Source organism: Panthera pardus, unplaced genomic scaffold (genome assembly GCF_024362965.1).
Source record: "Panthera pardus isolate Hobbes unplaced genomic scaffold, ASM2436296v1 HiC_scaffold_16, whole genome shotgun sequence".
Classification (NCBI taxonomy): Eukaryota; Metazoa; Chordata; class Mammalia; order Carnivora; family Felidae; genus Panthera; species Panthera pardus.
The window spans coordinates 128,691,541-128,717,388 of record NW_026526721.1 but is presented as its reverse complement, the minus strand read 5'-3'; the positions used below and the strand labels follow the sequence as shown (position 1 = coordinate 128,717,388).

At 40.3% G+C, this 25,848-nt stretch overlaps 1 protein-coding gene across 2 annotated transcripts in view; it reads left to right on the top strand.

Annotated features, from left to right (window-relative positions):
* The window catches only part of TMEM108 (transmembrane protein 108), a 364,334-nt gene that overhangs the window by 7,336 nt on the left and 331,150 nt on the right, over positions 1–25,848 (top strand). The gene's annotated exons all lie outside the window — the stretch shown is intronic.

The following is a 25,848-nucleotide window of genomic DNA, read 5'->3' as shown; positions in this document are numbered from 1 at the left end:
AGGCCTAATGGCCTTTTTCTTATAGTTGTATCCTCATGTTCTGCTGCATATAGTTCTCTCTCCAAGCATCCTCTTCTTCCATGGCTTACTGTGCTTAACTTTTCCTTCATTAATTTTTTTCCCCAGGAAGGAAACCACTTATCACAGAGTTGATGATTCCCACTTTGGTGGATAATAGCTAGCAGGTGGTTCTACCTGTTCCATGTTATTTTATCCATTGTCACTGGAAGTCATGTGTCCATTCTCTCCTCTCTTTGCAGTACTAAGTATAATGGATACGGGCATTGGGAGCATTAAACTCAGAGCTGGCTTTAGATTTTCATTTGTGCTGAAGATTTTTAAGACCAGAGGGAGAAACATACTGTTTGGTATGCCCTTCTCAGAGTACAGGTGGAGGTCCAGGAAGGATAAGTTGAAAGAATGTCATAACTTTTCTGAGTTTCATGGCTTCAAGAGCTTAAACTAAAACCAGACTCCTTGAAGAGAAGAATCATAATTGATACAGATCTAAGCAGAGCTAAGGATGGTTAGCAAAGAGACAGGAGGTTAAAAAAAAAAAAAAGGTACTCAGCTGAAAAACTGGACGGAGGGTTGTTTTAAGCTTCTCAATTCAATACTGTGGAGCCTTTGGCAGATAATGTCCCATTACCCAGGCTCATACAAAGGGCAGCCAGAAAGACTGATGTCCTTCAGTGTCTCACGTGACTTAGTAATGAGTACAATTTACTGAACGAAATAGACAATTAGGGTCTGTAGATCTCTGGAGATTCCCATAAGCATACATCATTACTGCTCTGGGAATAATGCATGTGCTTAGAGATAAGCAAAGTAGAGAAAAGGGAGTTGCAAAGCACTTTCACAACAGAAAACTTTCACAACAGAAAAGTCCAGGTGAGCAGCCAGATACACACCATAGCTCAGGGCCTGGAGGTTGCTAGCTCAAGGACCTGGTCTTTGCTAGGTTTTCTCCTTAAAGGAAAGAAGCCAGACTTTGCTAGCTTTCCTCATTTTCCTCTGTGGTTCACATGGATCTTATATTTTTAAAGTAATTAGAAAGTATAGAAGGCCAGAAATAATACTTGATTGGCATGTTCCTGTGTAAATACTGTACAAGGATCAAATTGTAGAGGGAGCCATTCTTTATTGATTAGGGGGGCAAAGAAAGTAATGCTAGAATTGCCAGCGAAGCAGGGGTTCTCATCCTTAACACTGTTGACACTCTGAGCCAGGCAGTTCTTTGGGGGTGGAGTAGGGGAGGGGCTGGCCTGTGCACTGTAGCATGTTTGGTAGGGTCCTTGGCCTCTACCCACTAGATTCTGGTAGCACTCTCTATAGTCAAAAGTGTCTCCGGACGTTACCATATGTCCTCTTGGGGTGGGGGCAGGAAACTGCCAGCAGTGAGAACCACTGCTAAAGTAATACTGCTGAAGGGATTGTTGTTCTGGGACTAGATTTTAATCATTTAGCTTATTTTACTACAGTTTCCCTACCTGTAAAAGAGATACAGCATTAATAAACTCAGTAGCCTAAGAAAGTGATGTACATAGTATTTGTTGTGTGACTACTTGGGGGCTCTATAAATGTTAAGAAATGATGCCTGTTTCCCCAAATTTCTAGGACCCAAGGATCACTCTTAAACTTTGTGAAAGTACTAACTGAAGAATATTGGGAGTTTGAAGAAGGGAGAAAGATTGTTGGTGAGGGAAATGAACAGTACTGGATTCTGATTTTATTTTAAGGCTTCATGTCCTATTTGTTGCAGCAATGTATTCTGAATGAAGGCTTTCTTTTTGGAACATTAAGAAAGAGGGGAGTGAAGGAGGCAAAAAAGAAGGCTATTGAGAAGAATAGTCAAGGAAATTTCTTTAAAAAAAATGGGGCAACTGGTTGGCTCAGTCAGTTAAGGGGTCCAACTCTTGATTTTGGCTCAGGTCATGATCCTACAGTTGTGGGATTAAGCCCGTGTTGGGCTCAGCACTGGGTGTGGAGCCTGCTTAAAATTCTCTCTCCCTCTCCCCTGCTCGTGTGCATACCCACTCTCTCTCCCCTCTCTCCTCCTCCCCTCCCTCCCTCCTTCTCTCTCTCTCCCCCCTCCTCTCCCTCTGTCTCTGTCCTCCTCTCCCTCTGTCCTCCTCTCCCTCCCTCTCTCCCCCTCTCCCTCCCTCTCTCCCCCTCCCCCTCCCTCTCACTCCCCCTCCCTCTCACTCCCCCTCCCCCCTCCCTCTCACTCCCCTCCCTCCTCTCCTCCCCCTCCCCCTCCCTCTCCTCCCCCTCCCTCTCCTCCCCCTCCCCCTCCCTCTCCTCCCCCTCCCCCTCCCCCTCCCTCTCCTCCCCCTCCCTCTCACTCCCCCTCCCCCTCCCTCTCCCTCCCCTCCCCCTCCCCTCCCCCCTCTCCCCCCTCCCTCCCACTCCCCCTCCCCCTCCCTCTCCCTCCCCTCCCCCTCCCCTCCCCCCTCTCCCCCCTCCCTCCCTCTCCCCCTCCCCCTCCCTCTCCCTCCCCTCCCCCTCCCTCCCCTCCCCCCCTCTCCCCCTCCCTCCCTCTCCCCCTCTCCCTCCCTCTCTTTCTCTTCCCCCTCTCCCTCCTTCTCCTCCCCCTCCCTCTCCTCCCCTCTCCCTCCCTCTCCTCCCCCTCCCTCTCCTCCTCCTCTCCCTCCCTCTCCTCCCCCTCTCCCTCCCTCTCCTCCCCCTCTCCCTCCCTCTCCTCCCCCTCTCCCTCCCTCTCCTCCCCCTCTCCCTCCCTCTCCTCCCCCTCTCCCTCCCTCTCCTCCCCCTCTCCCTCCCTCTCCTCCCCCTCTCCCTCCCTCTCCTCCCCCTCTCCCTCTCTCTCTCTCTCCTCCTCCTCTCCCTCTCTCTCCTCCTCCTTTCCCTCTCTCTCCTCCTCCTCCCCTCCTCCCCTCCTCCCCCTCTCCTCCCCCTCTCCCTCCCCCTCTCCTCCCCCTCTCCCTCCCTCTCCTCCCCCTCTCCCTCCCTCTCCTCCCCCTCTCCCTCCCTCTCCTCCTCCTCTCCCTCTCTCCTCTCTCTCCTCTTCTGTCTCTCCTCTTCTCCCTCTCTGTCTCTTTTCTCCCTCTCTGTCTCCTCCTCTCCCCCCCACCCCGCCTCTTTATCTCTGTCTCAAAAAAAAAATGTTTTAGTTGACACAGAATGTTATATTAGTTTCAGGTGTACAACATTGATTCAACTTCTCTCTATGTTCTGCTATGCTTACCACAAATGTATCTACCGTCTGTCACCATACAATGCTATTACTATATCATTGACCATATTCCCTATCCTGTGACTTTTATTCCTGTTACTTTTTCATTCCATTACTGGAAGCCTGTATCTCCCCCTCCCCTTCACCCATTTTTGCCCATCTTCCCACCTCCCTCCCCTCTGGCAACCATCAGTTCTCTGTATTTACAGGTCTGATTCTGCTTTGTTTATTCATTTGTTTTGTCTTTTAGATTCCACATATAGGTGAAATTATAGGGTATTTTTCTTTCTCAGTCTGACTTATTTTGCTAAGCATAATACCTGCTAGGTCTATCCATGTTGTCATGAATGGAATGATTTAATTGTTTTTTGTTTTTTTTTTAAGTTTGTTTATTTTGAGTAAGAGAGAGGGGCAGGGAGAGGGAGACAGAAATTCCCAAGCAAGTTCTGCACTGTCAGCATGGAGCCCGATATGGGACTCCATCTCACAAACCATGAGATCATGACCTGAATTTTTTTTTTTTTAACGTTTTATTTATTTTTGAGACAGGGAGAGACAGAGCATGAACAGGGGAGGGTCAGAGAGAGGGAGACACAGAATCTGAAATGGGCTCCAGGCTCTGAGCTGTCAGCACAGAGCCCGACACGGGGCTCGAACTCACGGACCGCGAGATCATGACCTGAGCCGAAGTCGGCTGCTTAACCGACCGAGCCACCCAGGCACCCCATCATGACCTGAATTTAAATCAAGAGTTGAATGCTTAACTGACTGAGCCACTTAGGCATCCCAAGATTTAATTCTTTTTATGACCGCGTAATACTCTGTTGTGTGTGTGACCGTATGTGTGTACACACATACACCACATCTAAGGAATTGTTTTTTCATGGGGTGGTCTCTTAATGTTAAAGTAACTCATGTATAAGTACATAAAGAACATAAAGAAGTGACAACCCTCAAAAGAAATATATCCTCCCAAATGACCACTGATCCTAGAACAGATTTTATAGGTAATACAAAAAAGACCACAGAATATTTGTAGAAATGTTTTTATTCTAAAACCTTTTATTTCTGTTTCTTTGGAAATATGGAAAGGGTTTATCTTCAACCTATGCCATTTGAGTGATAAATAAAAATTTTAATATAACATGTGTTCTTTTGATACTCTTCTAGAACTGTGTTGGAATGGTGGTAACCCTGACCTAGACCTGAGACAGTTACATTATTCTAATAGAAAGCCTCATTTTGACTCCAAGACAGGGCCAATGCAGGAATTAGATGTAGAGTGTCCTGGCAGGTTTGAGTTCCACCTTGCTGTGTGTCTGGCCCTTGTAATTGTTAGATACATCCACAAAATTTACAACAAATAAGACCTCCAGGTGATTCTGATGGATGCTAACATTTTATATTATTTATTTATTAAAAAAAAATTTTTTTTAACGTTTATTTATTTTTGAGACCAAGAGAGACAGAGCATGAACGGGGGAGAGTCAGAGAGAGAGAGGGAGACACAGAATTGGAAACAGGCTCCAGGCTCCGAGCTGTCAGCACAGAGCCAGACGCGGGGCTTGAACTCACGAACCACGAGATCATGACCTGAGCTGAAGTCGGACACTTAACCGACCGAGCTACCCAGGCGCCCCGCATGCTAACATTTTAAAAGCACTACTCTTTTCTGATGTTTTTTTATGTTGTGACTTCTTACGAATTGTCCCTCTCTGGCAGGGAGTGCACTGAGAAAGTATTTTCCAGGTAGTCAGAAGATATGTAAGATTTTTTTGCGATAATCTCTTATGTCATTTTCCAAATCATGGTCTAAACCTTTTCCTGCATTGTTCAATACAGTAGCAACTAGCCACGTTTATCTATTTTTATTTAAATGAATTAAAATTAAATTAGAAACTCAGTCCTTCATTCATGCCAGCCACATTTCAAGTGCTCCATAGCCACATGTAGTTAGTGGATACCATATTGGACAGCAATATTAGGAATGTCTACAATACTAGGAATTTCTACGGGGCATTGTGCTTTCATCTACAAGGACCTTACTTGTTGGAAACCCTTATTTTTAGTGATAATATGCTCTTGTTCTAACAAGACTTCACCTCATTTAAAACAGAATTGCATTTTGGACTTTTTCCATCCTGGGGAGCTTTTCAGTCTGTGAGTGTTTCTTGCTGAACTTTTACCTTGCTGTGGCATCTCTGTGTTACAGAAAGTGCCATGGGCCTGTCTCTCTGACATAAGTATACTGCCTCTAAACTATTTGCCCTTTAATCAGAAGTTTCTGAGCTGTCTCTTTCCATTTGGTCTCTCCACAGTGGTGAAATTTGTGCAGGTTGTCTCTTTGGATACTGCCTAGAACTTAACAAAGAGCTTGGGAGAGGTAGCAAGAGAATTTTCACCTTTCCTTCTGCCAAGCCCCAGTGTGGCTCACAAAAGTGTTTCAGAAGATGGTAGTAATTCATAAGCCTAACCTCTGAGGAGTTACGCCCTAAAGAATTAATCTCTAAAGCAAATTTTCCAACAGACCTATTATAGTACAAATTTAGTAATTAAGCCCTTTAGCAATGTGGTAGAATTTTCAGTTGATATTATCTATTACTATTACCAATATTAGTTGCTCAGAAACTATCATAATTAGAAACAAATGAAAAGATGCGGAAATAAAGACACAATTTTTAAAAAGATGTAATTTAAATCTGAGCCCAAGATTGTTTTGCACAGTAGGGGGAATGAGAGTAAGAAGTCTGTGTGCCATGAGTATTATTGTTGGAGGTGAGGAGAAGGAGGTCAGCAGGGCCTGAGACTGATCTTTGGACAGCCTTTACTAGACTGCTTCACTTATGATGGGGTGCATTGCTTGTTCTCTTACTGGTCTCCTCTCTTCAGTTTGCCTTTCTTTCTTGCTTTTTGTCTGCCCCAAATGTTGGAGAGGGCTCAATGTTTCTCAAGGGAAGTGCTATTAGCATTTTGATAGAATGATTCATCGTTGTATGGAACTTTTTTGGTCTATTTATGTCCATTATAGGGTGTTTAGCATCTCTGGTCACTAAATTTTAATATTACTCAAACCAAGTCATCAAGTCAACCAACATGTCCCCCCATCACCCCCTACTTCTAAATACCTATGATTGAGAATAACTGCTAGAGGGATGAATGGTGTGTTTTTGGGGGAGGGAGGAATAATGAGTTGGAGAAGGTACAGAAGCTTTGTGGGGGCTGGCTCATTAATTTTTGATATAACCTGACCTTTTCCCAGTGCTGGAATAGCTTTGGCAACCAATTTTATTCTATAGGGATCAGAAGAATCAGATTTTGTCAATGTAGAGATTGACCCCTGAGCCTTAACTCAAAAGTCACAGGAGGGAATCTGTCAGTGCCACAGAAGATAGACTACTGAAGCTCCCATAGGATTTTGGGTTTTCATTCTTGACTCACTGCGGCTAATCTTCTACATCTACTTGAAAGTAAATTGTGGTCTATATGTGGCAACAGAAAAAATGCAACGATGGCGATTTTAAGACAATCCAAGGGAGATAGGCTTCACTAGCCATTTTTTTTCTTTCTCTCATTGCAAATAATTGGCAGAGTAGCCCTTAAATTTGTGAGGTTATATGTACGCTGTCAGAGAGGAGATCTGAGGTTGTGTTACAGTTAATAAAGAGAAAAGGAGAGCTTTGAGTCATTTTGCTGTGGGACCCATATAAATGTCTTTGATCCCAAGAACAGAAATTCATTTAAGTCACCTAATAAATGGAAGGGTTAAAAATGTGTGAGAAAATAAAACAATGTCAGATATGTAGCAAGTTGGGAAGAATCCCAGGGTTCTTTCAGATTGAGAAGGAGGTGTAGTCTGGTCAGGCCTCACAGAGACAGGACCTAACTCAGGACCAGGAAGATTGTTCCCAGTATTCTACAACTCCAGGATGTTTGGTACTACCAGTGGTTGGTCAATCCATATTCTACTTCTTGACCATTTAACATGGCACAGCATTTCCATTTTGGCTTCTCTTCTCATGTATTCCTGTTCCTGCTTTTTCTTTTTGTCCCCACAACCTAACTGGTGATCTGTGTATGGACCAAGAAGAAAAGGAATATGATAGTTCTGTAGTAACTATCATCCCTAGTGGTCAAAGCTCTTCTACCAGAAATCTTAGGGTAACTGATGCCCTCTCTTGGTCCAAACGGCTGTGACCTGGGCTACTTGCCTCAGTAATGACTGCGGTCCTGGCAGTTTCTCTAGCAGGGAGCAATCATGACATATACTGATACAACATGAGCTCTCTCTAGCATTAAGATCCTGAATTCTTAACTCTTAGAATGAATATAAACAATATTTGTGGGTTCTGTGTAAAATAAGAATTGGAAGATTATTTGTGAAGCCTCCATGTTCAGTAGCAATTGTGAAAAAGCCTAAATCCATTCTTTTGGGAAGATTGGCTGCATCCCAAGGCAGAATGGTAGGGAAATTGCTGGGCTAGATGTTTGGAAAATGAAGAGTTGTATTTGCCATATGGATGACTTATTTTTTGCATCTGTCAAATGTGATTCTCTCAGCCACCCATGTATCCCATAGGAATAATGGCGAGGTGGCTGTCTAAATGTTGAGAGACGTTTTGACATTTTTGACAAATGTTGTTTAACAGCTGGGTTTGTAAGATTCTAGTTCTGACAAAGGAAAATAATTTGGCTTATGACTCTAAAAATAAATTCTGCATAGATGTTGTCATTTTGGGGATTACTGCCTTACAAAGTAGACTTAATGTTTGTGCTATAGTGTGTTTTGTGCCTTTATCCCTGATCTTGGAGAGTCAGCTTCATTTGAACCAATAGATTGTGACTTTACAAGGTAATGCATTTTCATATTGTGGAAGGCTCTGTCCTTACTGATAATTCTGTGTCAGGGTAATAACAAAGGTCCTGGCTTCATGGACCCGCACAGCTGTGAGTGGTGTGATCTGTGGCAACACAAACAGACCATTGGTTCATGGAATTGATTTAAGGCTCTCACACTTCTCAAGTGCCTGGAACACAGTGGTGCCACATATAGACAATCAGTATTTCCTTGGGTGCAACTTTCGTTGAAAATGGCAAAAGAGGAGTTCAGCAGGGCTTCTGCAACTGCTGATTGAGAAAAGAATGTAGTCTGTTATTGAAGGGTGATCTGGATCAGGTTTCTCACCCTGCTGCTGACTACTGAGATAAAAAGAGCAAAGATGAACCATTTGCTGCAGTTTCTCCTCGTCTGACTCTATGAAGATCCCTCTCCATCCTCTCTATTGATTTTTTTTTTTTTTTTTTTAGTGGAAAGAAAAAGGGAAAAATGTAGAATTGTATCCAGTGAGGTTTAATATCCATATTTTTTCTGAATAGGAACATTTATATTAGATAACCACATATTGCCAGGTTAAAATCTTTAATATTAAAGAAGTATTAATCTTATAGTATAAGCCAAAGTAACTCAAATTTGTGCATGTACAATTTTTTTTTTTACAAAAATAAGACTGTATTCTCATAGAATCAGGTATTAATATGTAGCCCCTCCATGAAGATTTTGTAGCAACAGTAAAGACACCTGCTCTCTCTAGGGTATAAAGAGATTCTGAAAGATGGCCAAGAGCCAGGATCCTGAGTCCTGAGATTTTTGTCCTGCTACAGGCCGCTCTCTGTGAGTGTTAAATGTGCACAAGGGTAAGGACTATGAGTGCAGATGCCGGAGGGCAGGGCTGAAACCTCTAGCCTTGATGAACTGGCTTGTCCTTCCTGTGAGCCACAGGAAGGGGTGATTTCATTCTCTACCCTTTGCCTCCTGAGCCCATCATTCCATCTTGGCCTTCACCTTTCCAAGAAGTGAAGCTATAGCTGAAATAATGTCCCCAAGTGTGACCCATTCTTTATCAGCATACCCCCTGAAGGAGGCTTCATGGGCAAGGAAGAAGGCAGATAGGCACATGCTTCTCTTAGCTATCAAAAGCTGTCCCTGTTTTGGGGGAAAGAAGACTTACTGGAGCACTTCTGGAATTTTTAATTATTGACATCAGTAAAGCATTAAGCAATAGGACATTAGGGACCCCCAACTTAGAAGATAATGTTTTTACTTTGAGAGACCCAAATCCTATGTTAATACGGTGCTTGATTTTAAATCTTTGTTCTTTTCTGGTGTTTCTCCAAATGCCTTTCCCTAATGCCTTGTTTAGATTCTTTCTTACCTTTTTGTCTTATCTGTGGTTCCACCAACTGGCTGCAGTACAAGGTGCTTCTTAACTGGGCATAAAGGCTGTCCACAGTCTGTTTCCCAACTTTCTGACTTTCTTTCTGTTCTTTCTACACATAAACTTCTCCTAACTCAAATGGATCCTTGGTCCCATTTTCTCCTGTTTGCATAGAATGCCTGTTTTTTCTCATTTTTCTTCAGTGACCAATTGGTTTGGCAGTATTGATAGACCCTTGGCCTAGGACCCAGACCTGCATTTCCATCCTGCCTGTATCAGCTTTTAGAAATGTGACTTTGGGAAAAATATTGAATTTCTGTCAGCCTCAATTTTCTTACTTTTAGGTTGGGATTCATAATATCACCTTATAGAATAATTGTGAGCATGGCACTTGTGGTGCTTTTCCACCTGTATCCTCTTTTCTGCATGTTTGGCACAGAGTTCTGCATGTAGGCTCATCATGTGCTTGCTGATTAAGTTATTATTTTTTGTATGTTTATTTTGAGAGAGAGAGAGAGTGCATGTGTGCATGTGCACAAGCCTTAGGGAGGGGCAGAGAGAGGAAGAGAGAATCCTAAGGGGGCTCTGTGCTAACAGCGCAGTGCTGGGCTGGAATTCATGAACCGTAAGATCATGATCTGAGCTGAAATCAAGAGTTGGCCACTTAACCAACTGAGTCACCTAGGTGCCCCTGACTAAGTTATTGAACATCATAGCAGAATTGGTTTGCATCACAGTTCTTGATTAGCCATCCTCTACCTACCACTTTCATGTCTTCTCTAACTACATCTTTCTTTGATAAAGGCCACTATTCCTAGCCCCAGCAAGCACCTGAAGATATATTCTCCCCCCTCCCCCTGTGATTGTGAAAATTATGTTCGTGGACATTCATGGGGCTCTAGTGTATCTGCCCACATCAGAAATGGACAGCAACTTCAAGGTTACTCTACATAACCTTGATAAGAGATTCCTTCACATTTGTTTCTTCTCATATATAGTAAGATTTATCGTAGAGCCAAATGCTATCATTATAGCTGTCATTGGAAGGTAAGGCATACATATTCTTAAAACAAAGTTTTATAAGGCCCAACCAACAGGGTTTTTATTCCAAACATCATTTAATAAAATGCAACATGACATTAACAGGTTTGCTTGGACAAACTCTTGGAGTTCATTTAAGCAGACTCTGCCCTGTATTGATTCTCAATTATAACATGTTAGCATGAATAAGCCTGCCAGTGTTCTCAAATGATGGTGGTGCTCTCCTGGCAGCTCTGCCCCTCTCTGAATACGGGGCTGAAAGCATATCAGTGTTTCTTTTGTTCTTTCTACTTAAGTTATGGTTTTCTACATTTTGTTCAAATAATTTAAGCCATATGTTAGGTCAATAAATTTTGGTTTCATAAACTCTAACTCCTCCTATCCCTTCTCTTTTTACAATTTTTCTTATTGTTTCATGCACAAAATAAGTCTTAAATTTTTTTCCTACTCAAGAATAACTTAGATGCTTGTATTGCTTTTCTAGTTTGATATATTGGTTTTTTAAGTTATTAAAATGGGCTATAATTTCATATAGATGTGTGGTTCTCATTAAATTAATTTTGTCTCTTTTTTTCTTGAATTTTTTTTGGCAAGAGACAGGAGTATAACTACTTAGATTCTTTTGCATTCTTTGGTTATTCGTGTGTATTGCTAAATGGACCCTTACCAGTCGTTTTGTCTCTTTTTATCTCAGGCTTTTGAAAGAAATATGTAAAAAGCCACAAAAATGTTTGTGGTATGAAAAGTTGCGTTTCATTCTTCTCAGATTCCTCTTTTGGAGAAGAGTAAAGACACATTTTTTTCCCCTCATAACCAGAAAGATTATCTAGTGTAACTTCTTTGAATAAAGACATATTATAGGCAGGCAATAGGAGCCCCTTGACATTTCATTCCATAGGTGCTGATGGAGGGAGTGCACATATTTGTGTTTCAGAGGAGAAGAAAGGGAGAGTGGGAACAATAAACTGTGAAACTGCTTTGCACTTAGTTGCTGGGCCATCCTTCTGAAAGTCAGGGAGATGTCAGGGCCTCAGCCATGTGCTCTTCCTCACAGAAATATTATAGTTGGAGGAAGCAAGAAATATAACCACTGAGCAAGTTGGATTTTTTTTTTAAACCATGGCAGTAGGATAAGAAAAATAAATGGCAGGAGAGATATTTATCAGCTCAGACATGTGGCTGTTTTGTTGACTTAGGCCAGATATCCTAGTCTACCTTCAGTTTTAAATAAACCTCTCAATTTCTTGCCGTGTGAGCTAATCAGAACTTTGTGCTGCTCCTGGAAGCTATCCTCTCTTCCCTCAGGATTTAGGAAGAAAAGCTGATGTGTTGGGGCTCTGTCTATAAAGAATTGACTGCCCTTCTGAGGGTTTGCTCCTGAGGAAGGGAAGAACTGCTTGCACCTTGCTCTTGTGCAAATCACACCCTACTCTGCCCTTGGAATCACTGCTGCGATCAGATGTGTGCTCCCTGCCACATCTTGTCCATCTGGGGCTCCCTTCCTCTTGTTTGGCTATAGGTCAGGCTGCTGAGTGTTGTGGCTATTCTCTTGTGCCTACCAGCCCTCTTCCCAGGGTGGGAAAAATGGAGGAAGAATGCTTCTGAGGGGTGAGAGGTTCAAAAAGACAAGTGCCAAGGCAAAGCCCTGTTTCACAGATCTGCTCCAGGCCTTGTTGTTTACCTAGATTTACTTCATTGGATATTCTAATTTGAGGCCATGTTTTTGTGACTGGGAGACTTTGTTACTTGCTGGATTTTTTTCCTCAATTATTTGTCTGTCTCCATATTAGACAGTAAGGCCTTTATAAGCATGAACCATGCCATCAACTTCCCTTGGCATTATTTATATTGCCTGTACTGTGGGAAGCACATGACAGGAACTCAGAATAGTGGGGTTTCAGTGCATTAATAATAGTTTCTGCAGTCTTACTCATTCCCTTCACCTCTGCTTACTTACCATTCTTGTATTTGTATTCAATAACCACTTGCTTGGTTCTCCCTGGAGTAGCATTTATGTTCTAAACAGGTCCAAATTCTCCATGCCTCCAAAGCAGTCTGTAGTAGGACTGATTCAGCCATACCTGATTTTTTTGTTTGCCTGTTTTAAGTAGGCTTCACTCCCATTGCAGAGCCTGATGACCCTGAGATCAAGACCTGAGCTGTTGTTGAGTCAGACGCTTAACCAACTGAGCTACCCAGGTGCACCTCAGCCATATCTGATTTTTGTCTGTTGAGCTAAATCTTACCTTTTCCTCTCTTGTAAACTTGCGATCTCAGGAACATGAGCCACACTTTTGACTTAAGAGGATTCTTTTTCCTTTCACTGCCAGGAAATGGAAGATGCCTAGATCCTTTTCAATCGGGTCTCACTTGGTCTGTGTGGCTGCAGAGGAGTAAGCACACCTCTCTGTATAGTGCATTCTCATAATTGAGAGCCATCCCAAGTCCTCTTACTCAAACCACTTATTTTGTTACTGGTTTTCCATCACTCTGGTGAAGTCATTATTTTCGTTAAAGTTCTATTCCTTCATCCTAGTTGTTTTGAATTTTTTTTTTTTTTTTTTGCCAGACCCATTTCTTTGAAGGGCAGGGACAACATCTAATTCTCATGTCTTCTTGGCCCCACTTTTTCTCCCTGTAGACAAAAACCTAAGACTCCATTCAAATTAGGTGATCTATAAATGTATTAACCTAATTAAACCCAAGCATTTATAAAATTCAAGAGGAAGAAATGGCCTTAATACATTAACATCCAAACATACTTTAGAGATCTTCTGGTTTACCATCTCATTTTTTGATTGTGGGCTTATTGATTCAATTATTTCTTCATCCCTCGTTCCCTCCCTGCCAGGCATTGTGTAAGGAGCAGCAGATCTGAGGTGAATAAAGACATGGAGCTTATCATCAAATGGAAAATACTTAAATGTCTTAGGAGAGCTCTAGGTATTGAGAGCTTTAGAAGTCCATGATGCTGAGCTGCCTTAGGGCCAAGGAGGCTTTTGATGTTTAATCTGAGGATTTTTAACCTAGAGAAGGGAAGTGACTTGCCCAAGGCCAATTAGTAGCTCATGTGTACCAGAGCTTGGCCTGTAATCTAGATTTCTACCCTCCTTCAAATTTTGTGAGAATGCTGTGAAAACACTCATTGTTAGAATACTTTGGTCTTGAATTTCATTGGGTTACACAGCTTAGCTATTAAATGAATAGCTTGCATTTTGATAATGTCCTTATTATTTGTATTTGATAATGAGGAAACCTTATATATATTTTCCTTCCTTGATACCTATAAAGCAGTATACTATGTTTTAGTACCTTATCTCCTCCTGGAATAGTTATTGGCTCCCCTCCTATTAGCTTCTCTCAACACTGATAGTTTATGGCCTTCATGAGTTTTACATTTTTTCAATTTCTTCTAACTCAGTAGAGTTTTGTTTTAAACTGTGTCCTAGAGAATGTTAAAAATGGAAAGTGGCCAAAAGATGAATGATGAGCAAGTAAGAACTTTAACAAAAATTTTGAAATTTTAGAGTAAACTCAAGAGGTTTTCTGAAATGAGTTCAGAGGGTAGAAAATGGTAAAGGAATCCCTTTACCATTCTTTCCTAACTCATTGACCTCTTCACATATGTGGGCCCAGCCAGAAGTGCCATTGGGCAAAAACTGAAGGGAACTTCTCTTTATATGTTTACTCAGAAATTATTCTTGTACTGTGCATGGGAAGAGGGACCAGATGGGGGGATATAGTCCTTGACAAGAGAGCTACAATAAGGGAGGCTGCTTAACCTGTGGATATAGTAGGTATTCTGCATCCTGCCTTGTGCAAATAGCCCCTGATAGAGAAATATTTTATCATTCTACATTTGTTTGCAGAAAAGCGTAACAACAGATACAGAAAATGTGATTGGAGCAAGATGACACATCTAGTTAGTGAGTTCTTGAACTGTGTGAAATTGTCTGTAAAATGTTTATATTTAAGGGCATTTTTTTGTGGGTGGTTATGGTTTTATCAGATTCTCAAAGGGATTTCTGATGACAGAAAGATTAAGAACAATGATACCAGGGGGTACCTGGGTGGTTCAGTCAGTTAAGCATCTGACTTTTGCTCAGGTTATGGTCTCCTGGTCTGTGAGTTGGAGCCCCATGTTGGGCTCTAGGCTGACCACTCAGAGCCTGGAACTTGCTTCAGATTTGTGTCTCCCTCTCTCTCTGCCCCTCCCCTGCTCATGGTTGGTCTCTCTGTCTCAAAAATAAACATTAAAAAAAATTAAAAAAAAAAAAAAAGAATGATACCAGCAGAAAATATTGATGATTTTAAAAAGCTTGGGTTGATGGAATCTTTCCTTATGTGTCATGAGAACCAAACTATTAAAAAGTTGCTAAGCTTTATAATGTAATAATTTAAAACTTATATAGTGAAAATCACCATAAACAAGATTTCAAAGATGTGAGTAATTGAAAAACATGTAGAGCATGTTTGTTGTTAATATCCATAACATGAAAATAGAAGTCAAATTGGCAGTGATTATAAAGTTAACATATAATGGTGTTGGTGAATGTGGGGCCCTCTGGAGCACTATGGTTGGTTGGGTCTGTGTTGTTATAACCTTTCTGGAGCACAGTTTGACAACATACACAAAAATGTAAAATGTACTTACACTTTGGTCTAGCAATTCAACTTCTAGACTTTATCTAGAGAAAGCAATTGCACAGCTGTTGAAAGATGTATACACAGAGATACCTGTAGTTTTGCGTTTGGTTAAAAAAAAAAAAAACTATAAATAACCTAAATATCCATTAGTAGGAGACATTATTAAATGATACATGTATACTCTGGAATACTAGGTAGGCATTAAAAATAACATAGTAGTACTTTGTTTTTATGGAGACTTATCCATGATACGTTAGTTAAAACAGTTCTGGTTACAGAACAACATAAATAACCCATTCATATAAAATTGTAAATGCATATATGTGAACACACAAAGAATGCTCAATAAAATTCTAGCAGTGTTTTTTCCAAGTGATTTTTATTTTTGTTTTGGTACTTTGCTGTATAATTTGAATGTTTGTGCAATGAACAAGTCTCATCCTTAAAAATCATAATATTTAAAACATGCTTGGCCTTATTGATCAAGTGTTTGGAGCATCATGCAAATAAGACATATTAAATGGGTGGAAAGAACTGGACATTGTTTTTATAGAATATCTATTAAGTTAAACTGTGTATATGCTACTATACTAGGTGATAGAAATACAGAGGAGTGCCTTTGTTTCCTAGGAGCTTAAAGTCTAGGGTATCAAGTGGGTGTGCAGTTCTGTGGTATGGAATATGTAAGTACCTTCCTAAGGCAGCTTTTATGATGGCATGTGTATTCAAATATATCATTTTACCTTGAGTGTTTACCCAAATATGAAAGGAAAATCAGTGAGTGCTTCACATTGAAGGAGGTATTTTGGCATAATTTTATGGACCTCCAAAACCATTTAACTGAGTGTTGCTAACAGTTTTGGCACTTATTTTTAAAAAGAACTGGCAATTTCTTTCATTGGTAGTTTATTAGGTATCTTAAACACCTGCAATTTAAATGGGGTAGCATGGACACAGAGTCTTTTCCATGGCAGTGCTGGGAAGTCAGAATGCGTTTTCTAGGAGAAAAGGTCATTTTGCAAATAAAATTAGTGCTTAGTCATTCCTTAATCCAGTTTTTTTTTCCTGATATGTGTATTTTCCTCTAGCATTGTCACATTATTTTTGACGGAAAATCATAACCTGTTGACCTGATGGACAAAATATAGCCATGAGACCTTTTGAGGGTTTTTTTTTTAATAATTATGTTCCCCATTAACATCTCATTTAAAATTGTCTTATAGGCTCAGAAAGAAAACATCAGCCTGCAGCTAATGGACATTCTTTTGGGCCAGAAGGATAGGAACCCCTGATCTAAAGGGGTAGGTTTAAAGGAAGTTGGTTAGTGAGCTTAAATCGTAATGTGTTCTACCATTCATTTTCTGCTTCTAGTTTTGAAGGAGGTTGTGCTAAGGGCAGTATTCAGAAACATATTCTAACTCAGAACATATGTATTGCCTTAGAAACTTGGAGTAAATTGCATACAAAATTTACTTTTGCAGTATTAACTTTCAGTCTAAAGTCTGGTGACAGAATTTAATGCCAGTTCATTGCTACAAAGATTTATCCAGCCCCTGTGGATTTAAGAGAGAATGGGAGGAGAAAGATTGGAGGCAACACTTCAGAGGACTTTGGCCAGTTACCTGGGGGATGTAAGTAGGGGCTCACTGGAGGACACAGATTCAGAGTGAGAGCATTCAATGGGTTGTGTATGGTTCCTGTCTCTGGGCCTGTATGTGCATGAATGGAGTAATGAAGTTGACCATGTTGTAGTTTTGCCAGGTTTGCAGGTCCACATGAGAGTGAGAGGGAGTTCAGGGTATATTCTTTCCTCACTCAAAAAGGGAGTGGTTGTAACAATTGAATGTGGAAATCAAACTCGTTGAGGGGTTGAGGCCAGACATGAGAAACTCCAGGGACAGTGAAAAGTGGTAAGATCAGTGGTTTGCAGGTCTCGCTGGAGTCCCTGAAGTTGGTCTTACTGAAGTTGCGGTACCAGAGGTGGAGAACTGTCACAGGAGATGGTGGTGGTTAGTAACACAGAGGAATTACAGTTAAGAACTGGTGTCTAACCTTGGAGTTAGGGTGGAGGACAAAGACTGAGCAGTCAGAGCACTGGATCATCTGTGTGGATATTGAGTTCACCTGGAATCATGGCCATGGTAGTGAGGGAGGATGGCAGGCAGCTAGGAACCCAGGTCTTCCCCGAATGAGGGGGAGTGGGTGGTGGTCTGATTTTTTTGTGACTCAAAGCTCAGCACTTGTACAGAGAGGAAAGGGAGAGACAATGGTCTAGATGTAGGAAGAAATGAAAACACCCACCTACCTCTAATCCTTGTGGTTCAAGGAATGTTGAGGGGAAATAGCCACCACTTGGGTGGTTGAGATGGTGGGGGTTGGGGAGGAGTGCCTTCAGTGACTAGCCAGGTTACAGTTAGAGTAGGAAGATGGTGGGAGCATTTAGAGAAGAGGCCAACGATATAGGGGATCTTGCTCATGGCTGTCTGTGAGTTTCAGAAAGCACAGGAAAAGGGCTTAAGGCACTGGGGGTGGTAGAAAAGATAGGGTCAAGAAAATGAATGAAAGAGGTTATATGGCCGTAAAAGTGGGAGGAATGAGAAGTGATCTGGGCTTCTCAGTGTGTATTGTTAATAGGGATAAAAGGTATGATGAAATTAGTCCTAATATTCTCAAGGCTATGGCCATAGGGGAGTAGGATGGGAGGCAGGCAGTGTGGATATTGGAGCAATCAGGGTTCTGGGTCTTCAGACTCTTGGTTGAGAGGTGGTCTTACACTGAGCACATAGGACTCCCATTTAACCCCAGCTGAAGGAGGGCTGTCTTAATTTCAGGCACTCAGAGTTCCTCCTTAGTCCTGCCCAGGGAAATGTAAAGAGCAATAGAGGGTAATGGAAGGCTCTCCTGTTTTATTCACTTTTGGGAATCACTTTACATATTTCACCACAGAGACTACATCCCTTTGTGACATATTTTTGCTGATTACTTTGTGCTTGATGAAGAGCCCTCCTTCATTTCTTGCTCCTTTACTTTCCACTTATCCATCTGTATTATCTGACAGATGAAAGCTGCAATGTAGGCCAGTCTGAGGGCAGAGCATCTGCAGGGCCCAGCTCAGTTAAGATACTGTCTGCAGGAAGTCATTTGGTCATTTTGGACCAGGGATCATGCCTACCAACCTAAAAGGGATTCAGTTCTATCTTGGCAAGCCAAAAGGGATCCCATAGTACAAGCCAAAGGAAACAAAATGTATGAACTGACCTTTAAGTGATCTATTTTGGGGAAGTTAATTTGTGTTTAACTCTTTGTGAGCATTATTTAAAATTCAAAATGAACTCTTTGATAAGTCCTTACTGTCTCCCTGTGGAGAGATGCTAGTGTCTTCGGTGTCTGTTTGTTCTGTGCCCCAGTCTGTTGAGACTTAAACACACTGTATAAAGAGATCCAAAAAAGATTTGCCAAAGGGAGCAAATTTTAATTCCAATTTCTCTTTCTGGAATCCTGCTACCTTGACAAGAATATCATACAGAAAGGACATTTCATGAAACATTTGAGGAGTTTTAACATTTCACTTCTAAATGTCTATTTTGCGTGTAAGGGGAGTTCTCACATATGAATCAGAATTTTCAAGACAAAGGGAGCAAATGTGAATATAAAGGTTGGTTAGAGAAGGAACCTCTCTCTTTTTTCCCCCCTGTGGAAAATTATAGAATGTGGTAGAAGTTTCAGAGATGGAGCAAAGCAGGGGAAGATAACACTGATGAAATCATAGTTTTAAAGGTCCCCCTTCTTTCCTTATAAAGAAATATATCCTACAGATCACTTACACAGTATGTGAACAGCAAGCACAACCAAAGGTGATTTACTGGCATTTTTCCCTGCAACTTTGCATTGACACTTCCTCACAGCTGCAGTATAGTCATGATCATAGTGTAATTCCTGCAAGACCCTGAAAATCCTGAAATGACAAAGTTAAATCAGATCCCTGCCAGGCTGTAAACTTCTAGAGGGCAGGACCAGGTCTTTTATGTGTTACACAGTGACTTTGGGGAAATGATCTCACCCTTTGAGATGTCCTAGATGCCAAAGCCACAATGATATGATCCTTGAATATAAATGAATTTACTGTATATTTGTTGGATGAATTGAATTGTGGTCAGTGTAATTTTTTTAGTACTGTGCATTTTCTAATTCTGTGGGTACTAGCAATCCAAATGCTTGAGTATGTATAAGGATATGTACAAATATACGTGTATATAGGAAGACATGCATGTAGACATGCACTGATAGAGGAGATAACTTGGATATACAGAGAGTCACCCTAACTCTTTGCTAACATGAGTTTTAATTAGCCACAATGTTGCCTTTCCCAGCTATGGCAGATACAGTAAGTTTACTGTAAATGTAGTTACATTTGGCTAGCTTTTTAATCTTTTGCCTCATAGAGGAAATAACCATGTTTAGGAAAACCATGTCTTAGGAAATCATAAAATCATAAAATGTGACCTAGGGAAGGGAAATGTGGCATCTTCTCCTGGTGCCTTAAGCCTAACCTCTCAACTTCTGACCTAGTTTTGACATTTTTAAGCTCTAGTTAGTACAGAAGAAACCAAATTTGTCTTTGTTCTCTCTGAAAAAAATGAAAGGACCTCAGCTTAGGGTGCATATTCCTTAATGACGTGCTGTTATGATACATGTAATTGATAGCTCCTTGATCTTGATTCTGACAAGTTTTTTTTTTTATTCACAACGGAGCCACTTTTTAAAGTGAGAGGGTTGTTTTTGTCCATATGGCATTCATGTGGTTATGAATATTTGTACGTAGCATTCTAGGAATAAATATATAATTTTAAAATGAAAGTCGTAATACCAGCACATGCCTATTTCTACATAGTTTAGGTGCTTTCAAAGCTTAAAGTGGGTGAGATCCACACATCTGAATATTTCAATATAATTGTAGGGTTATTAATGCATGGCAATTTTGGTTCTGTAAAAAGAAAATACACTGTTCTGGAAGTTCTTCTGTAATGGGTACATATATTCTCTAAGTTAAGTATAAGGATCGAAAACAACCGTAATAGCAATGAAAACCGCTGCCTCTTCATTAGTGTGTTTTCTTTGAGTTTTTACTGTGATCATAATTCTTCACATGTACTTATGCTCCAATTACCTTACTATGCTTGGCAGTCCAAGCATGATATTCCTCACTGGACTTTCATTGATTTGCTTAAACTCATCTTTCTGTGAAGTAAAGACTTATCTGGAGCTTGAAATATAGTTTATGTTACACCAGGATAACTACCAGTGTCATTTCTGTTTCTGTCTGGTATGAGACCCTTTAGTGTTTTGTGTGTTTGGTTACAGGATGATCCCTTTAATCTGTTTTATATTACCACATTATTTCTCTTGCATATCTCATGTATTTTATACCACATCTTGTTCTGGAAAGGATTTAGGAAGATGCGCAACATACAACAAGTTAAATTTTAAGAGTGAAAGTGAAAGAAGGGGGAAAAATATACAAAAGTAGAATGCTGAATGAAGCTAAGAACATTTCAGGTTATAGGGACTGATTGTCTTACTTTTGAGAGGATCCTTACATGGCTTTGGGTTTATAGCATCTGTTTTGAAGAAATCTCTGTTCCATTACACCGGATCCTAAGTATAAGAAAAAACCATCTACCTTCCCCCTTCTATAGTTTGATCAGTGTTTAATTAGTTTTAAAAGAATTACTATACATAGAAAAGTAGTGATGTATGTGTAAGGTATGAAGAATAAAATGTGTCCCTTCTGTGTACTCTTCACCAAGCTTAAAAAACAGAATATTGCCACTTCTTTTGAAGCCCCTGTGTGCTCTTCTCCAGTTACATTCCCCTCCTTTTCCCTTACTAGTTGTAATCAGTATCTCCAACTTTGCAGTTATGCCTTACTGTTTAAGTTTTATCATCTACGTATTTTTAAGCAAAAAAAAAAAAAAAAAAAAAAGAAACCATAATATGTGTTATTCTGTGACCTCTTATTCTTGTGCTTAGCACTGAGATTCCTCTATGTTGAAGTTTGTACCATAGTTAATTCATTTTCACTTATGTGAATGTGTGCTATTGATCCATTCCCATATAAACAACAGTGCTGTCAGTGTTCCTATTTACAACTTGGTTCATGTCTCCCTTGTGTATGTCTTACACAGATACATATGTGTGAGACTTTCTCCAGGCTATGTAATTACACAACACAAATGTTGTGTCATAGGGATTGTGAATATTCAACTTCATTAGATAATGCCAGATTGTTTTCTAAAGTGGTTATACCATTTTATGCTATTGCTAATGTAATGGGAGCTCTTGTGCTCCATATCCTCATTATACTTGGTACTGCATGACTTTGTAATATCTGCCCATTTGGTAGGTGAATGGTGTATTCTTTATAAAGGTATTGCTAGACAAGAAGCCTGGCACCAGAGGTGAATTACTGTTTATTTGGTCCACCAGACCCCTCTAGACACTTCTCTTTAGTCCCTGTAGTTTTCCTTCATACTGTCCACCAAGACTTGAATGTCTTGCCTGCTTCAGCTCTCTGAATTACTAATGTTCATGTGCTATCACCTTAGATTGAGAATTTAGAACATGCTTTCAAATGTCTTCAGTTTTTATTTTCTCAGTTAATTCAACACATAATTACTTGGTGTTGTATCTAGTCTATGCCAAGATATGTTCTCTGCTCCCAGAGACCTTCTGTGTCTTTTGAGGGTGAGGGCCAATAAGGCTGTAAACAGATTATAAATTAAAGTGCTATGAAGAAAACTTCAGGTGTTGAAATGGAAGGTATTGTGGGAAATGTACCTCAGGCCTCTCAGGCAGGTGGATTTAGTTGAGACATGAATAGCAAAGGGTTAGCTATGCCATGTAATACTATGTGTGGGGCAGATTGGGGAGAGGAAAGGGGATGCAGAAGGCCAATAAGAAAAAAACATGTAAGGAACTTGAGGCCAGAATAAAACCCAGCATGTTTAGGAATTGTGAGAAGGCAGATACGGCTGGAAGTCAGATGCTGGTTTGGAGTACTGTGGTAAAATTGTGGAGTTAAGAAAGAACCAGATCGTGTAGAACCTTTTAGGCAGAGTGTGAGGAGTATGGATTCATGCTTAAGTGCGGTGGAAAGTTGGTGAAAGGTTAGAAAAGGAGACTGGAGGAGAGGGTGACATGATGTAGTTGAAGTTTTAAGATAACTCTTGCTGATATGTGAAGAATAGATTGAGGGGACAGGAAGGGTGTTAAAAGAACCACAAAATTCTAAACATTTGGGGCACCTATTACCTGTGATGATACCAAGTGAGGTCCTTACCCTCCAGAAGTTATTTGTGGTGGTGAAACACAATTGATAGTACTAACTTTGCAGTTGTCTGGGCAAAGAAGACCTACCTTAGGGGTTGAGAAATGGGAGAGAGCACTGTGGACAGGAGCAGTCAAGAAAGACTTCTTGGGCAGCTGTCAGATTCAATATGGACCCAGAAGGATGGGTAGACGTTAAATAGCAGGGAATGGGGAAAGTGTTGCAAGCAGGACAAAATGGTGTAGACCTCGGTTTGGATGGAACAGAGGAGGGCTGGGAGGTGAATTTTGAGGGAAAGCTTTTGCCATGTTGTGAGAGACCTTGAATGACTTTTCTTCCTTAGTATGGTACCACTAGTGGAGTAGTGAGTTGATACATGTTCCTCATTTTTGTGAGGATGTTGCTGATGGCTTTAGTTTCGAAGACTTCACTAGAAATATAGTTTCCTTAAAAAGCATCATTGCATTTTTTATTATAGACTGATTTTGTTGTCCTGAACTACTTTCCAATGGGATTTTACTAAGTCATTGGTTAATTTTTAGTTTGTCATTAGGTCTTCATATAGAAGAACCAATTCTTTTTTAAATAACAGAAGAAATTACACGTATAGCTAAAAAAAAAAAAAAAGAAATAAGGGCATTTATCTTACTCCCTCAATCCTTTTCTTCATTTCAGCAATGAGGTGAGAAAATGGTTGAGGCAACATGTATCTGCAGGATTTATTTATTTAGATCAGCCAAGATCAAGTCGAGTGTTGTTCTCAAGAAACTAAAGGTCCAATTCAGTACAAATCCTTTTACTTAGAATCCAAGCCATTCCCCTCCATATTTTATCCTTTATTTAATGCCTGAACTCCTTTCTAGTCTGCTCTGAAGGTAGAAATAGTGAGACCACATGGTATCCCATTCTAGATTTTTGCTTCCTTCATTTATGATTTTGCCTTTACCACATCATGCTCATAGCCAGGAGGGGTGCATGGTCTGTCCAGTCATTGTCTGGTCAAAGTCTAGCTGTGTAATTGACCTTAGTCTCACACTTCTGAGAATGTGTACCTTCTTTAGTCTCTACTGCTTTTCCACTCATTTGCATACCTGTAGATGATCTCTTGAATTTCTTGATTGACTACATCCTATTTTTACTCAGAAAAATTGATAGATGTTATTTGTCCAGAATAATAGATTTCTCTTGGATTGATGATACCAAGAAGCATTTTCCACTTTTGACATGTCTTTCTAAATTTATTTTCCTATAAAAGCCCCTGGTGCATTTTTACCCATTCTTCTCTTTTGGCTCAGTACCACCTATCATAACTCATTAAGTGCTCCTCTCTGGAAGCATTGAGTGACACCACCAGTATAATAAATGTCCTAGGTACCTGCTAACTTCCTTTCAGGTTACTTGAGCCATTTTGATAGCCTGTCACAGATTCAGAGGGACCCTGTAAGTGCCCAGGGTGTGTGACATTCTGCTTGTCCTCTGATAGGCCTGCTGTCCTGGGAGAAGAGGGCTTAAACAGATGAAGAGTGAGCAGATAGTACAAGACTGGAGTCACCAGGATGTCAGTCACTTCTGTTCAGCTCAGCCTGGGTAGTTGCAGAGCTGTGGTGTACCTACTACCTTTCTCCCCCCCCCCCCCCCCCCCCCACACACACACACAGCTTTTAGGCAGTGAGCTGTGAAGCTGAGGAAATTTAAAGTGAATTTTTCTCTGGAAAGGCATAGGACTCTGATGCAACTTAAGTGAAAGTGATGTGAATACAGATACTAAAAGAAAAACATAATAAACCCTGAAGAATGTTTATTAAGAAAAGAGCATGATTTAAATCTCATTATAACATTGCATTACGAGGACTCTGTTTCACAAAGCCATGTCCACATCCTCGCAGGCGACCCACAGAAAAAGCTTTTAGTTGATCCAACTACAATAAACCCTGCAATGAATACTTCCTCTGAGTCTTGTTCACTGAACAGTTACTTGTCATAAGAAATGAATTGTGTTTTAAGCTGGAGATAGGTACTTGGGAATTGGGCTATGGTAGCAACTCTGAATGTTCTGTTGTCATTTTTAAAAATGTATTTAACATTTATTGCCCTCAGGGAACTCACATCAAGGAAATGGAAACCTAGACAGCCAACTAATGATGCAGGTCTGATCTCCTTGAAGGCAGGAGCTCATGAATTTATCTTCTCTCTGTGTTACTAGCACTTTATATGTGCCTTATATGCAAAAGGTGCTCGGGGAATTCCCCCCCCCCCTGCTTTTTTTAGTTTGGAAATAATTTCAAACTTTTAGAAAAGCTGAAATATACTACAGAATACTCATACCGTTTATCCAGGTTTATTTATTAACATTTTGTTCCCTTTACATGCTCAGGTGCACATGAGCTTTCTCCCCTCCTCCCCCATGTAGATAGGGGTGTGTGTGTGTGTGTGTGTGTGTGTGTGTGTGTGTGTAGTTTTTTTGGAAACCATTTGAGATGTGTATCTCATTAGTCTTTAAACACTTTAGTATATATTTCCTATGACTAAGGATATCCTCTTACATGACCACAGTACTTTACCAACCTTGGTAAATTTAACATTGATATAATGCTTTCATCTAATATACTGTCCACATTCCAGTGACCCAGTATCATCTTTTACAGCATGTTTTTTCCTCCAGTCTAGGGTCACTTATGCTGTTTGTTCTGTCTCTTTATTTTACTCTAGAATAGTTACACAGCCTTTCTGTGTCTTTTATGACATCAGTTTTTTTTTTTTTTTTAAACAGCTTGATACAGAATTTACATGTGATAAAAATCACCAGTTTAAGCAAAAATTCATTTATTTTTAGTAAACATGCAGAATTGTGCAAACATCTCTATCATCGAGTTTCAGAACATTGCATTTACTACAAAAAGATACCTTGTGCCCATTTGTAGTCAATCCCTGCTTTCAACCCCAGCCCCAGGAAATCATTAGTCTGCCTTCAGTCATTGTAGATTTGCCTTTTCTGGATATTTCATATAAACGAAATTATACGATGTCGAGTCTTAGGCATCTGACTTTTTTCACTTAGTGTAATGTTTTATGAGGTTTGTTAACATGTAGCATGTATTAGTATTTTCCTTTTTACTGCTGAATGGAATCCCATTGTATGGTTATACCACATTTTGTTTGTCCATTTATCACCTGGTAAACATTTTATTATTTTCACTTTTTTTGTTATTATGAATGATGCTGCTATGAACATTCATGTACAAGTCTTTGTGTGCACATACTTTTTCATTCCTCTTGGATAGATACTTAGGAATGGAATCATGATAAATTTATCTTTGTAAGAAATTCCCAAACTGATTTTCAGAGTAGCTGTACATTTCACATTCCCCTAAGCAATGTTCCTTTGCATCCTCATTAACTTGTTACTGTTTAATGATAGCCATTCTAGG